This window comes from Cyprinodon tularosa, unplaced genomic scaffold, assembly GCF_016077235.1.
Source record: "Cyprinodon tularosa strain WSP-4 unplaced genomic scaffold, ASM1607723v1 ctg815, whole genome shotgun sequence".
In the NCBI taxonomy this organism is placed as follows: Eukaryota; Metazoa; Chordata; class Actinopteri; order Cyprinodontiformes; family Cyprinodontidae; genus Cyprinodon; species Cyprinodon tularosa.
Genome location: NW_024039580.1, coordinates 202,476 through 215,632, shown reverse-complemented (window position 1 = coordinate 215,632; position 13,157 = coordinate 202,476). Strand labels below are relative to the sequence as shown.

At 40.1% G+C, this 13,157-nt stretch overlaps 1 long non-coding RNA gene across 1 annotated transcript; it reads left to right on the top strand.

Moving 5' to 3' along the window:
• Nucleotides 1-319: 319 nt before the first annotated feature.
• Nucleotides 320-1,558, top strand: LOC119774506. The gene is made up of 4 exons (XR_005279541.1): nt 320-826; nt 923-1,043; nt 1,216-1,293; nt 1,370-1,558. It is a non-coding gene; the product is annotated as an uncharacterized LOC119774506 (long non-coding RNA).
• The last annotated feature ends 11,599 nt before the right edge of the window (nt 1,559-13,157 follow it).

Here is a 13,157-nt window from a genome sequence, read left to right as displayed (position 1 = left end):
CTAGGGATGCCTTAGGTAGCGTCTTGCACCCTGGCTTTTCTTTACCCCGCTGCTAGATTTTGATGCAAGTTTTAGATGTTAAGAATTTCTGTTAGCAAAGACATCTGAGGAAATGATAACAACTTATAAAGCAGAAATAGTCTAACATGCTCTATATCTAATGTGGACATTCTGCTAGATAACAGAAGGAAACCCAAGCAGTTTTGACAAGATTAAACACAGAATGGAGGCAAATCAACAAAAACAAATAAATAAAAAACACAAAAAGACAGAAATTAAATCCTGGTTAAAAAATCAACCACAAGGAGGCAAACCAATTCAACGAAACAGCTGGACATCACTGCTGAGGACAATGGAGGAGGTCAAACTTAAACCCTAAAGGAGAAAAACAGGAAAGAATGGAACAGAGACACAGCTTGTGGTGATCATCAGTTGAACTGGTCTCTGGGATGCTGGTGAGAAGGTAGAGAGATGACACTTGGTGGGACTAATTGATTTAGACCAGTTAGAGGCAGAGGACAGGACTGATGTGAGGATTTGAGTTAGGAGAAGCACCGACTGTTAGAAACGGCTTTCCGATGTGGTCTAGTTCTAGATGTTCCTCTGGTTAGTTAGTTTTCAGGCCTAGTTGGAGGGAAAAGAACCCTCTGCAGAAATATTCTCCATATCATCTAGGCCTGTCCTGACCGCAGTGGATCTCTTCTGTGTTTTTTGAATCCCATGTTGGACCGAGCCTCTCCAAGCTTTGGGCCATCAGAAGATGCTGATGAGATCTGCAGCGACCAAACCAGAGGAGGATCGTCTGGTCTGCTGACCTTCACAAAGAGTGAGAGCATGTTCAGTAAGGAGCAACAATAATCCATCTTTTAAATATATAGTTAACATTTCAGGTGGCCTCACTTAGTTTTTCATGTATGTTCAGACACTGTGGACGTCCAAAAGCAAAACTCCTGTGAGGAACCGGGGCATCCAGGATGGTGAGGTGCTTTCCAGTCCCCACCTGAGGACGGCACAGAGAAAGACTGGAACAGAAAACACACGGAGTTAGACTTTATTAACACGACAAACCGACAACTCAAGCTTCCCAGGCCTGATTAAAAGCTAACAGTCACTGAAACACAGGAAGTGCAAGATTATGATGAAAACAACATCCTGCCCCAGATTTCAACTTGGTGTGGAGGAAATTCTGTAGATTAATTTGTCTTATTTTTACAGGGAAAGCAGGTTGAACAGCTAGCAGTGTTCTAGCAGTCGGATCACATTGGAACAGAATCCATCCACACATGTTTGGAGGTATGTTGGTTTGACTAGAGAAACATCACATGCAGATAGGTTAAGACTCTGAGGATGCTTTGCTTCATTTATGAAGGAGCTGAAGAAGAGGACGGAGCACACAGTCCACTAAGGAGGAGAAACATGGCTCCTCTATTTGTCTCTCCAACATTCTGGAGTCTAAAAAATGTTGACGACCTCGCAGCTAAACCATCAGTCTGCTACACCCAGGAGAAGAAGGTAACAAACCTTTATTGCTTCCAGATGTTCATCAGTATTAGTGAAGATACTAAAAAAATATGCAGATTTTTTTAACACTAAAAAAATAAACTGAAAAATAAGTATTGAAAATGTAATCACGTTGAAATAGTAATGTGAATTTTTAGCTTGAAGAGAAAATAACAAATGAAATTTCAACTGAGTAGAAATAATGACAATGATTTTTTTTAGGTTAAAAATGTGTTCTGAAGATATTCTAACACTGAAACAGTAAGTACAAACATACAATATTTAAATTTCAGTGGCATTTTTAATTCAAATCCCAGCGACACAGATATACTTCCATAGACTGTAGACTCCAACAAATGCAGCATTTTCAGGCATTTTCTCCAAGCATCCATTGTTTACAGTTATCACTTCTGTTCACTTTAGGTTCTCCCTGTGTGTTTCCCTCTTCTATTGGTTAAAGTTTTACCTCTCCCAGTGTTTATGTGTTTAAATTTCACATACTATCGTGTTCGTTCACTAACTCCTGTTTTTTTTTCCAGATAAGGTCATCTGCTCCTTGGACCGGTGTCTATGTGATTGGCTGTGCTTTCTTGGATTGAATTCTGTGAATGCCATGATAAACTGTATTTATCTTTACCATATTGTAAATAGGATCTAACCGGATGTTTGTGTTTAGATTTTATTCTGTGTTTTTTTTTTTTACTTCTGTTACATGTTTCTGTATTAAAATTGTCATGTTAATTGCCTTTAGATGACATTTGTTGGGACTTGTTTCTATTTTAAAACTTATTTATATTAAATCTCCTTACTGGGTCTGGTTCTGTTTAAGTATGCTTCCTGTCGTTTTATCTTCATCTGTTATTTCTCACTATAATAAAGGTTTCATTGCAGTAATGTGAACAGGATCTGTTTGTATTTTCTGGTAAAGTGTCTTGAAATAAGTTGTTGTAAACTGATTCTTTATAAATAAACCAAACTGAAGTCAAATGGAGCAAGAGTCCTAATATTACTATAGTACAGCGCTTTGGCAGATTGGTGGTTATTATTGTTTCCCTGTTGGGGGGTCTGACCTGACAGCTCATGTTAATAGAACAATTGTTCTTGTCACCTTGCAGTGTCAAAACAAATTAGCCTTAAATAAGGACAGTGAGACTTTCCTACTGCAGTTCTTCTAATTTTATTGACCTTATAGACAATCTGGGAGTTTAGCAGCAGAGCAGAAGGGACACATCAACACTGAGCCACACAAAGAACAACAAACAAATATGGGAGGATAATTAAAGATTAGTGTTAAAATAAAACAGTAAAAAATTCAATCAACTAGGAAGAGAGCAGGAACTAAATGCTTAGTGAACCCAAAGGCAAACAGCTTTGGTTAATTTGAATAAAACTTGGTTTTAAGGTGATTTTCTCTTCTTTAAACTATACCTTTATATCTCTACCACACTTGGTCCCTCAGGGTTGCATTGCTCACTCCTTTTAGCAGAAACCAACTAGTTAATGTTTCCGGCTCTATCTTCTATCAAAGGAAAAGGGGAAAATTGATTTCAATGGATTGATGATCCTAAACTCACATTTAAACTGGTTTTGGAATAAATTAAGCAGCTTTAAATGAACTTCTGGAACCTCGGCCATTGTCATGTCTGGATGAACACGTTAAAGGCTACGTTCACACTGCAGGCATTGACGCACAGTTCAGATTTTTTTAGGAAATCTGATTCTTTTGCGTGGTAGATCTCATTTCCAAATATGTAATCTTCTGTGTGAACTGAATTCATTCAACTGAAGTGTCACAAGGGAGCGTGTTCTATGTTTACAGAAGTAAACATGAAAGGTAGAGCTGAAGCACATTTGCAATCTTTCATTTCTTTCCCAGCCCCAGCCCGCCATTTTGACCCGGGAGCAGAAATACACATTATACATCTCATTATAAAGGCAGAAATATTCATTCCATTGATGGATCAACCTATTTACCAACTCAAAATAATACACTTAAGTAAAAAAAGTATCATTTTCATCTTGTTGTTTTTGTTTCATCTTTTGCAGTTTAATGCTGCAGCTGGCAAAACTTCTGTTATTACCCCTAATATAAAAAAAACACAAAATGGAGCTGTTTACAAATAAAAGATAAAAAAAAACCCCAAAGCAAACAAATTCTGATATTCAGATCTACAAATATGTACTGAGATTTACAAATCTGTATTCAGATTTACAAATCTGTAGTAAGATTTGCAAATGTGTAGAACAATCTGTAAGCACACAGAGAGACACTGTGTCCGAAGTATTTTCGCTTCAACACCCAGAAATACAGACACATCATTGGTTATAAGTCCAGCGGTTTCTCGGTTGGCTCTCTTTACACACGTGATTTTTGCTACACTTCTGCCGCATTTGTATCTGTAAAATCTGTAATACAGATTTGTGGATTTTTTACACATTTGCAAACCAGATTACACACACACAAGTAGTTTTGCACATTTGCAGATTGTTGTACAGACACACAAATCACCTCACACATTTACAGTTTCATTTACACATTTTCAAATCCCCCTGCACACGCACAAATCGAGATACAGATATACAACTCTCCACACACATTTGTAAATAATAAAGCAACAATTTTGGCCCCATAGAAAAGTAAAGTCTTGAATTAAAAACATGAGTAATTTAACGTCTGGGATGTTTGAGACATTAACGTTAACATCAGCCCAAAATAAAGTCGATTTAAGACAAGACCGAGTAACGTTAACTTAAGTGGTCTCGAAAACAGACAGCTACACCACAGGAGAATAACAGCCATAATCGAAAAACAAGTAAGCTTTCCTTCTTCTCCTCGCCTCTTGCTACAGCTAGCCACAAACAAACAGGGTGGTTTGTAAAAGTGATGAGGCTTGTTTTATTGTGTTTAACCGGGGCTTCTTCTTTATGCCTCAACGTTCTTGTCTCAGCATTCATAGTTGTGTAAAAAATGTTAGCGTCCATTTTGAGCAGGTCAACATACATACATACATATAGATATTGTATCAGCCAGCTAGTATTAGAATTTCAAATAAAGTGAACACTTGCTAACCTAACGTAATTTGAGTTACTTGCTAGCAAAATGCTAGAGAATCAAGTAATGGTAATTGTAAGCTAGCAGAAGGACAAATATAACTGACCATTAACGTACACTTAATAAAGACAACAAACAACAAATAGCTTTTGATAACAACAAAAATACGCATTTACCTCTATATGCTTTTTCAAATTCGATGGTGAATTCTTGAAAGCCAGCAGTTCATGGTGTTTTGGTTGGCACAATTTGCAGCACATTCGCCAGGAGTCATTCTTGATGCCTACTATGTCAAACATCTCTTTCAGATAAGGCCAAGGGTGATCGTGAATGTCTTGCTGCTTTTCTGCCGAATCTCTGGGATCTCCGTTGTTTTCACTTTCCATCCTCTCGTCGTCCATACTTCTATGCTAACGGTAACGCTACCGCCACCAAGCTGCAATGATTTGCTGAGAATGAATACTGCTGAATCTGCGGATTCATCTTGCAGTGGTGCGTCAAATGCAACGTATATTCCCATCCAATTAGATTGAATTTGGTATTGATGACGTAAAAAATAATAACTGTAACTCCATTGAAATGATTCAAAACTAAAGCAACGAGCCAATTTTTTAAAATGTAAGGAGTAGAAAGTACAGATATTTGTGTAAAAATGTAAGGAGTAGAAGTAAAAAGTCGCCATAAAAATAAGAAGTAAAGTAAAGTAAAAATATCAGAAAAATCTACTTGGGTACAGTAATGAAGTATTTGTACTTCGTTACTTCCCATCTCTGCATAAGCCACTTGTGGCCCTAGGTGCTGCTGCAGTTTTGAGGATGGAGACAAACTCCCTTCAGTATTTTGTCCTTGATAATATTAATTACCTCAATAAAACATTACTTTAATAAACTTGAGTTATGCTGATGAAGATTCTCAGTCATCTAGGTCATAGTCATTCCGTAAAAATTAAAAAAAATATCCACTGGACTTGTTTTCCAAGATTTGAAGACGTTTCGCCACCTCTCCAGGATTTGAATTGAGAAAGCTTCCTGGAGAGGTGGCGAAACGTCTTCAAATCTTGGAAACCAAGTCCAGTGGATATTTTTTGAATTTTTACGGAAAAACTTGAGTTAGTAACAAGCTACATGACTTTTAGCCTAATATTAGCCTAAAAGCTTATTTTTCCATTGGTAACTTCAAGTCAGGAGTAGTATAAACAGTTCAATTGCATATAAAATAGAATCTTATGCATGGCAAAGGTACATATGTTTTTGAATTGTAGAAGGAGGCCAGAGTACCTGGAGAGAACCCATGGATGCACAGGGAGAACATGCAAACTCAATGAAGAAAAACCCTAACCAGGTATTCAAACCCAGAATCTTCTTGGTGCAAGGCATTAGTGCTACAACCTGTACTACCATGCTGTCCATCGTTTATCATTGAGACATAAAAAAGAAAAGTTTGTCTACTTAAAAAAAGTCCTGTTTAAAATAAAGTGATACTTTTCTCTCCTATGCTTGCTCAAAATTGCAGATTGCAATTGAATATTTCCGCTTAAATGTCCTTTTTCTTATATGTTTTTTCTTTGTACCTGTATATAAGTTTATATAAAATATTTTTTATCTGCTGTTCTTAACATAAGCAGTAAGCTATTGCTCAACTTCTTTAGCCATTAGAGACTATTAGTTCACAGCAGTGGCGGCCGGCCCATAGGGGGCGCTGGGGCACCGCCCTCCCTGATAAGAAGAGAGAAACGTAAAATATATTTTTAGAAATTAACTCATAAATGTCAGTTTTACTCTCTAGACTGTGTAACTATAAGCAAAACAAATTATATAAACTACATTTCCCTATCTACTGTCATTAATTTGTGGATTTCCACAGACAGACTCTATATTACCTCCACAAACAATTGATGTACAAAAACAAATAATTTTTACAACTTAATTCTTTTACACAGATTCATTGACTTATTCAATTACACCAAACTGGGTTTGAACCCAGCAAAGACGCAGCCAGACTGAAGATGACAAGTCCCCGCATAAACACGTACACACCCACACCCCCCACATACACACACACACACACACACACACGGCTAACCCCACTGAAATATTAAGTGTGCACCCTCAATACGCCAGCAGGTAACCAGGACAGCTTGTGTGTTTTAAGTTCATGGAGCTACTGATCTCAGCGCGAGTGTATTGGTCCTCACAAACACAGTATAACAGGAATGTGTGTGTGGCGCGCAAAGTTAGAGAGGTTGTTTTAAGCGACGAGGTGGATTCGTCACAGTCACAATAACCATGAAATGAAATGTTCATATCATACAACAGGGATGTTCTTCTGGCAAACGGGTAGATAAATAAGGATCTCACCGAATTTGGTGGAAGCTGCATCTCGCTCGTTACATTCGCCATCTTCCCTCTAATTGTCTGCACCTGCGCTTGGGTTCAGAAGAGAAGCCTGTAAAAGCGCAGTATTTTCAGCGCCCCAATACCATAAAGTTCCGAGACGCTGATTGGCCATTAAATTCACCTAGCAATAGTACATGATTGACAGATTCTCTGCAAATGTGGGTCAGTCTGATCACAGCCCCCAGAACAGAGACGGTAGGAGTCTGTCTGTGGAAATCCACAAATTAATGACAGTAGATAGGGAAATGTAGTTTATATAATTTGTTTTGCTTATAGTTACACAGTCTAGAGAGTAAAACTGACATTTATGAGTTAATTTCTAAAAATATATTTTACGTTTCTCTCTTCTTATCAGGGAGGGCGGTGCCCCAGCGCCCCCTATGGGCCGGCCGCCACTGATATGGACAAAACTGATTAATGAGAAGAAATCAGAAATAAGAGAGCCTGAGGTGAGGGGCTTAAACTATTTAATGAGGGCTGTGGGAAGAAAAGCGGCAATTTTTGTTTTCTGTTTCTTTGTTACATTGCTGGTAACTGGAGGGAGGCTGAGGCCCAGAGTATCTTGTATATGTTTAGTTTCTTTTGCACCCTGTTTTGAGTTTTTGAGCTCAATAAATCACCAACACCGGTAACCCGACTGAGACTGGATTCTTGGAGGCCAAAGAACCCCGTCACAGTGACCCAAATCATCACTGTTACTGTTATTATATAGTAAATTAAATCATTACTGTTAAATTGTATGTATTGTCCAATTGTTTATTTGAATTCTTATTCCGGGTTAGTTGGAGACATACATTAGGCTATATCAGCCCCACCAAAAATATTTTTCACCAGCCGCCACTGGTTCACAGTATGCTGTTGTGATACTGTTCCTCTGAGGATTGTCCTGTTTATCTTGAGCCAGATGGCACTCACTGGAAACAATGTTTGAGGATGCACTAATTACATACATTGCATAAGCCTTACATGAGATAAAGGCAGTGTACTTATGTCCGAGTATAACAAACATAAAACGTATCTCAAGTGGCCATGATGAGGTTTTAACAAAACTTTATATCATGTTTAAGGAAACTGGTGATGAATTTGAAAAAACAAACCTTGCCTCATGTTAAAGGAAACCGGCTAATTTCTTTAATATTACGTACAAAACTTCACACCTTTATTATATATTAAATATCAATTTAAAATATGGGAAAGCCGTACTGCATTATAATTTCAGTTAAAAAATCTAAAGAATGTATAGATGTTTTCTTTTACGAAATTATAAATATTATGGAATTCCCCAAAGCCTTATATTACTCAGTTGGTGAGATCAAAGGCAAAACCAAGCAGAAAAGCCACCAGGCGATGTTACTTGGTTCAACATGGCTGGACTAAAAGTTCTTGAGACATTATGGCTATACTTTCTATGCTGCATTTACTTTATGTTATTAAAGTGATGCAGCAAAAGCTTTCAACGTATTAAGAAAGACAGTTGCTTTTCTCAAATTCAGCGGCCAGATTTGTTTGCTGAATACATCATAGCGTAGCGCCTTGGCCTACTTTTCACCTGGTTGGATGGACGAATCAGCAGACAGACCTTGTCGCGAGGGCATTGATTATAAGATCTCTTACCTTAAATCTGGAGTTAATCAGATTCTCGCTCACCTGCATAGTCGAGTTTCGGCTGCCTTGGTTCCTTTTCATTCTGCTGCGCCTGTTCCCACGCCTCCACCTGCTTTCTCTGCATGTCATGAACCATGTCGGTCAACTCCTGAACTGTCTAGCGGCGAACCGGATGAGTGCGGTTCGCCTCTAATATCAGTGCAAGTTCCACTTAGAACTGCAGCCCTCTGCGTTTCCCTCTGATTGAGCCAAGGTAGCTTATCTGATCTTGTTGTTAGATGGCAAGGCGAAGTTAGGGTGAACGTCAGAGTGGAAAAATAACTCCTCTCTCTGCAAATCCTATGAGGATTATTCTGATGAGCTAGTTCTTGTCTCTAACCCTGTTCTACCCAGCAGAGAGGCTTCAAGGGGGGTTATTGACTCTAAAGCATGGAAGGTATTTCTTTGCTTATTACATGATAGACTTCCACCTGTTAGCTGAAGAGAGTCCATGGAACGAGGAGGCTCTGATGGACGTCTTTATCACGGGACTCGGCGAGAGGATTGAGAATGAGCTTTTCACCCGTAATTATCCTCCTTTTGAAGGAGCTGGAGGAGTTAGTAACCCGGATTGACCTTCACCTTCAGGAGCAAGACCGGGAGTGGGGTCCTGCTGTTCACAGTTCCTCCTTTTTTTTTGGATTTGTAGGCACATGGAACGACATCGGAACCCCTTAGCTCCTCTGGTCTGGAACCCATGCAGCTCAGATGTAGACATCTCTCTAAGCTTCAGGCTCCATCTCTGTTTCTACCACAGTGGAGAGGGACATCGTTCAACCCACTGACAGGTAAAAAGATCAGGCTCAGTAGGAAGGGGGAGGCTCCTGCTGAGCTTAGCCAGGCTATCTGCCTCCGCATAATTTATTCTCCCTGTGACTCAAGCTTTCTGGATTCAGGAGCAGATACCAAGTTCATGGATGGGGACCTGGCCAGACAACTCAACTTCAGGCTACTTCCCACACTGGACTCTCACCAGTAGTAGCCTTAGATGGACATCAGCTAAACCAGTAATCTCTTATGACAAAGCCGGTTGAGCTGGTGGTGGGGGTAACCATGTCGAATGTTAGTTTTTCATATCATTGATTCCCCGCAGATTCCTGTCATACTAGGTTCTACTTGGCTAAGTAAGCACAACCTGTATATTGACTGGCAAAGTTTGGAAGTGTTAGGTTGGTTGCTTGTTCAGGTTCCTTTTTACGATTCGCTAAGTCCGAGGTGCTGGTTAATTCTGTTGATCCAGAGTTTTATCTGGATCTTTCTAAGGTCCCCAAGGAGTACCACGGCCTCCGAGAGATGTTCAATAAGGGCAAGGCCACAGCCCTACCTCCTCTTTGACATTTTGACTGTGGGATAGATCTACTGCCTTGTACCACACCCCCTATGGTTAGATCATACTCCTGGTCAGCCCCTGAATCTGAGGCCATGGAAAAATATTTCTACAGAGTCACTGAGGGCTCGCATTATCCGTCCCTTCTCCTCCCCTGCTGGAGCAGGCTTCTTTATATGGGCAAGAAGGATAGATCTCTCAGGCCTTACATTGAGAACATGGGCCTCAATGATATTACCGTTACCCTATTCCCATGATTAATACTGCATTTGATCAGATTCAGGGATGCGCATCAGGGAGGGTGATGAGTGGAAGGCTGCTTTCAACACCCTCACTGATCACTATGAATATCTGGTGAGGCCTTTTGGGCTCACCAATGCACCAGTGGTTTTTCAGAACCTTTTTAGTGAGGTTCTTAAGGACATGGTGGGTCACTTTGTCTTCGTGTACATTGATGACATATTACTTTACTCTTGGGACTTTTAGTCTCATAAGTTTCTCGTCAGATCAGTGCTGCTTCGCCTTCTCCATAACAAGTTATAGTATTTGTCAAGGCAGAGAAGTGTGAGTTTCACATTAACACAATCTCGTTTCTGGGTTTTGTTGCCTGGGTTAAAGGAGCATTGCTTCATCACCTGGCCAGTTCCTAGGATAGGAAGGAGAGGAAGCAGCTCCAGAGTTCTTGGGATTTGACAAAAATTTTACCTCTGATTCATTGGAAACTACAGTCAGGTGGCAGCACCCCATTATGCCATCACCTAATTCAAGGTCAGGTTTTGCTGGTCTGATCTGGCAGATTAAGCATTTCAGAGACTTAAGGCCTCAGCTCTAGTTCTGGTGGCCCTCCGACCCAAAGATACAGTTTAATGTCGAGGTCGACGCTTCCAGTACCGGCATAGGGGTGGTGCTTAGTCAGGAGGCTGAGGAGGGTAGGATTTACCCTTGTACGTTCTTCTCCAAGAAACTGTCAGCAGCTGAGTAGAACTATGATGTTGGGGATATAAAGCTGATGGCAGTCAAACTGGCTTTTGAGAAGTAGAGACACTGGCTGGGATTCCAGTATTCCATTTCTGGTCTGGACAGACCACAAAAATCTGGAATACCTTAAGTCAGTCAAGAGACTTAATCCCAGACAGGCTAGGTGTGCACTGCTTTTCGGTAGGTCAACTTTTCTCTGTCTTACAGACCTGAATCCAAGAATACTAAACCCAATGCTTTTTGCACATCTGCATAGAGAGAAGGCCACCAAAACTGAGAATGAACAATGTCAATAGTCTTAGCAGAACTAGGATGAGAGAAGAGATGAGAACGATGAGAGAATTTAATGACTTGAATTCCCTTCACGGATTATGTTGCTCCCTCAGCATCAGCTGGTGTTCAGTTCATCGTCACTCAGTTCTGGAAGCAGCCTCGGCTGTACACCATGGATATCCTCTCCCCTGGTTTCCTCCCTCTCCTTTGGGATCGGAGAGAACTTTGAACCAGGTTAGTGACTTTTGCTCCAAGTCGTGATCAACCCGATATTCCAGTCAATGAAACGTGTTTTCCATCTCTGCAGAGAATTCGGTTTATTTGCCCTGCTGACGCCCAGTCACTCGCTGTTCAGCTTTGTTTAATGTTTATGGAGATCTTTTCCCTGCATTTGGTGGTTTGAAGGCTTCGTATATGTGTGTTTATGAGTATAGATGTTGAATTTGATAATTGAATATTTAATGAAATAACGGTATACCGTAAATTCTCTAATATTGGCCTGTATTCCATTAGCGGCCGGGACTCTAACATTGGCCGGTCTCGCTGTCAGAGGAGGTAAATAATGGCCGGTCTCTAATACAGGCCGGGGCTATAAACGTTTTTTCTGGGCATACCTCAACATTATACTTGTGGTAGTAACATACAAGTACCACAGCCCTGCGCTGCTGGACGAAAGGCCCTGACTGCTGCCCGTCTGCGCGAGGAAGAGAACAGACACGCAGCAGAACATGAGGAGGAGCGCGAGTGATGAGGAGATTAAAGGGAGAGATGAAGAGGAGGAGGAAACTGAGGAGGAGGATTAAACAGAATTGGAGGATTTTTTTTTTCTTTTTTACTTCAAACCAAGCGAGACATGGTGACTGTACTTTTTCAATAAATGAACCTAGTGTTTTATAGGTTCAAATAGACACAAAATCTAATTTTTATTCATTCCACTGGTAGTCTGTTTTGCTCAAATAGCAATAGAGGCCTGTCTCTAATTCTGGCCTCTTTCCAATAAAGGCCTGGACCGCGATGCACTTGAGTGAAATAAAGGATTTACGGTATATGTAAAAAAAAATTATACTTACTGTTATGTAAGTTTTGACATACTTTGTCGAAAATAATCCTCTCCTGTGGTAGTACCTTTCAGGCTTTGTAGGGATGCCAGCTCCTCGCATATCTCAAAGTTTGCGGTAACTCCACAAATACAAAATAGGAGGCATCACTTTGTCCTGAACATCTGTGCTCTCAGCCACTGCTAATGAATGAAAGTCTAGTCTTCTGCTGAGGCTTGGCATACATATTAACCCTGATTTCTTTAACACGTCTGGTAATTGTACTTGCCGACAGACTCACGGCATTAAAGACATCTTTCTTCTCGGGAAACACCTCCTCCACGACAACATTCAAACATTTCTTGACAAACTGTTGTTCAGTAAATGTTTACCACAGCTTGTTATCAGCTGAGCAGCATGGAGCTGGCCCAAACTGATGATTGGTTCAGCTGAGTTTGCCGTACAAATGTAGTCTGCTAAGCTAATCGTCCACTTTTTAGCTTTGAGAGTTTGTCTGCTCATATTTGGCCTTGCAAGCTAGCATACTTGTCTTTGTGACGGGATTCATAATGTCCGCGCAGGTTGTATTGTTTGAATACCTCCACTGCTTCTTGACAGACGAGACAAACAGCCTTTCCTTTGCTTTGAACAAAAAAATAATCATGTGTCCACTGTGGGTTAAATAACCTGCATTCTGAATAAATTTTTCTCTGATCTAACCTTTTCGCTATTATACCTTCCTGGGGGGTGACATTCATGATCATTGACTGGGGCAAAATGAGGTTGTAGTAGCAACTTTTTTTTTTTAAAGGTTTCCCAGTGTGCAGCCTGCAGGCCGTAGTTTAGGGACTACTGAACTACAAGGTCAATATTAGGATTTTATAAAGATAAATATTTTCATTATAGAATTTTGCTATTATTATCTAAAAACAATACATTTGGAGAGCACT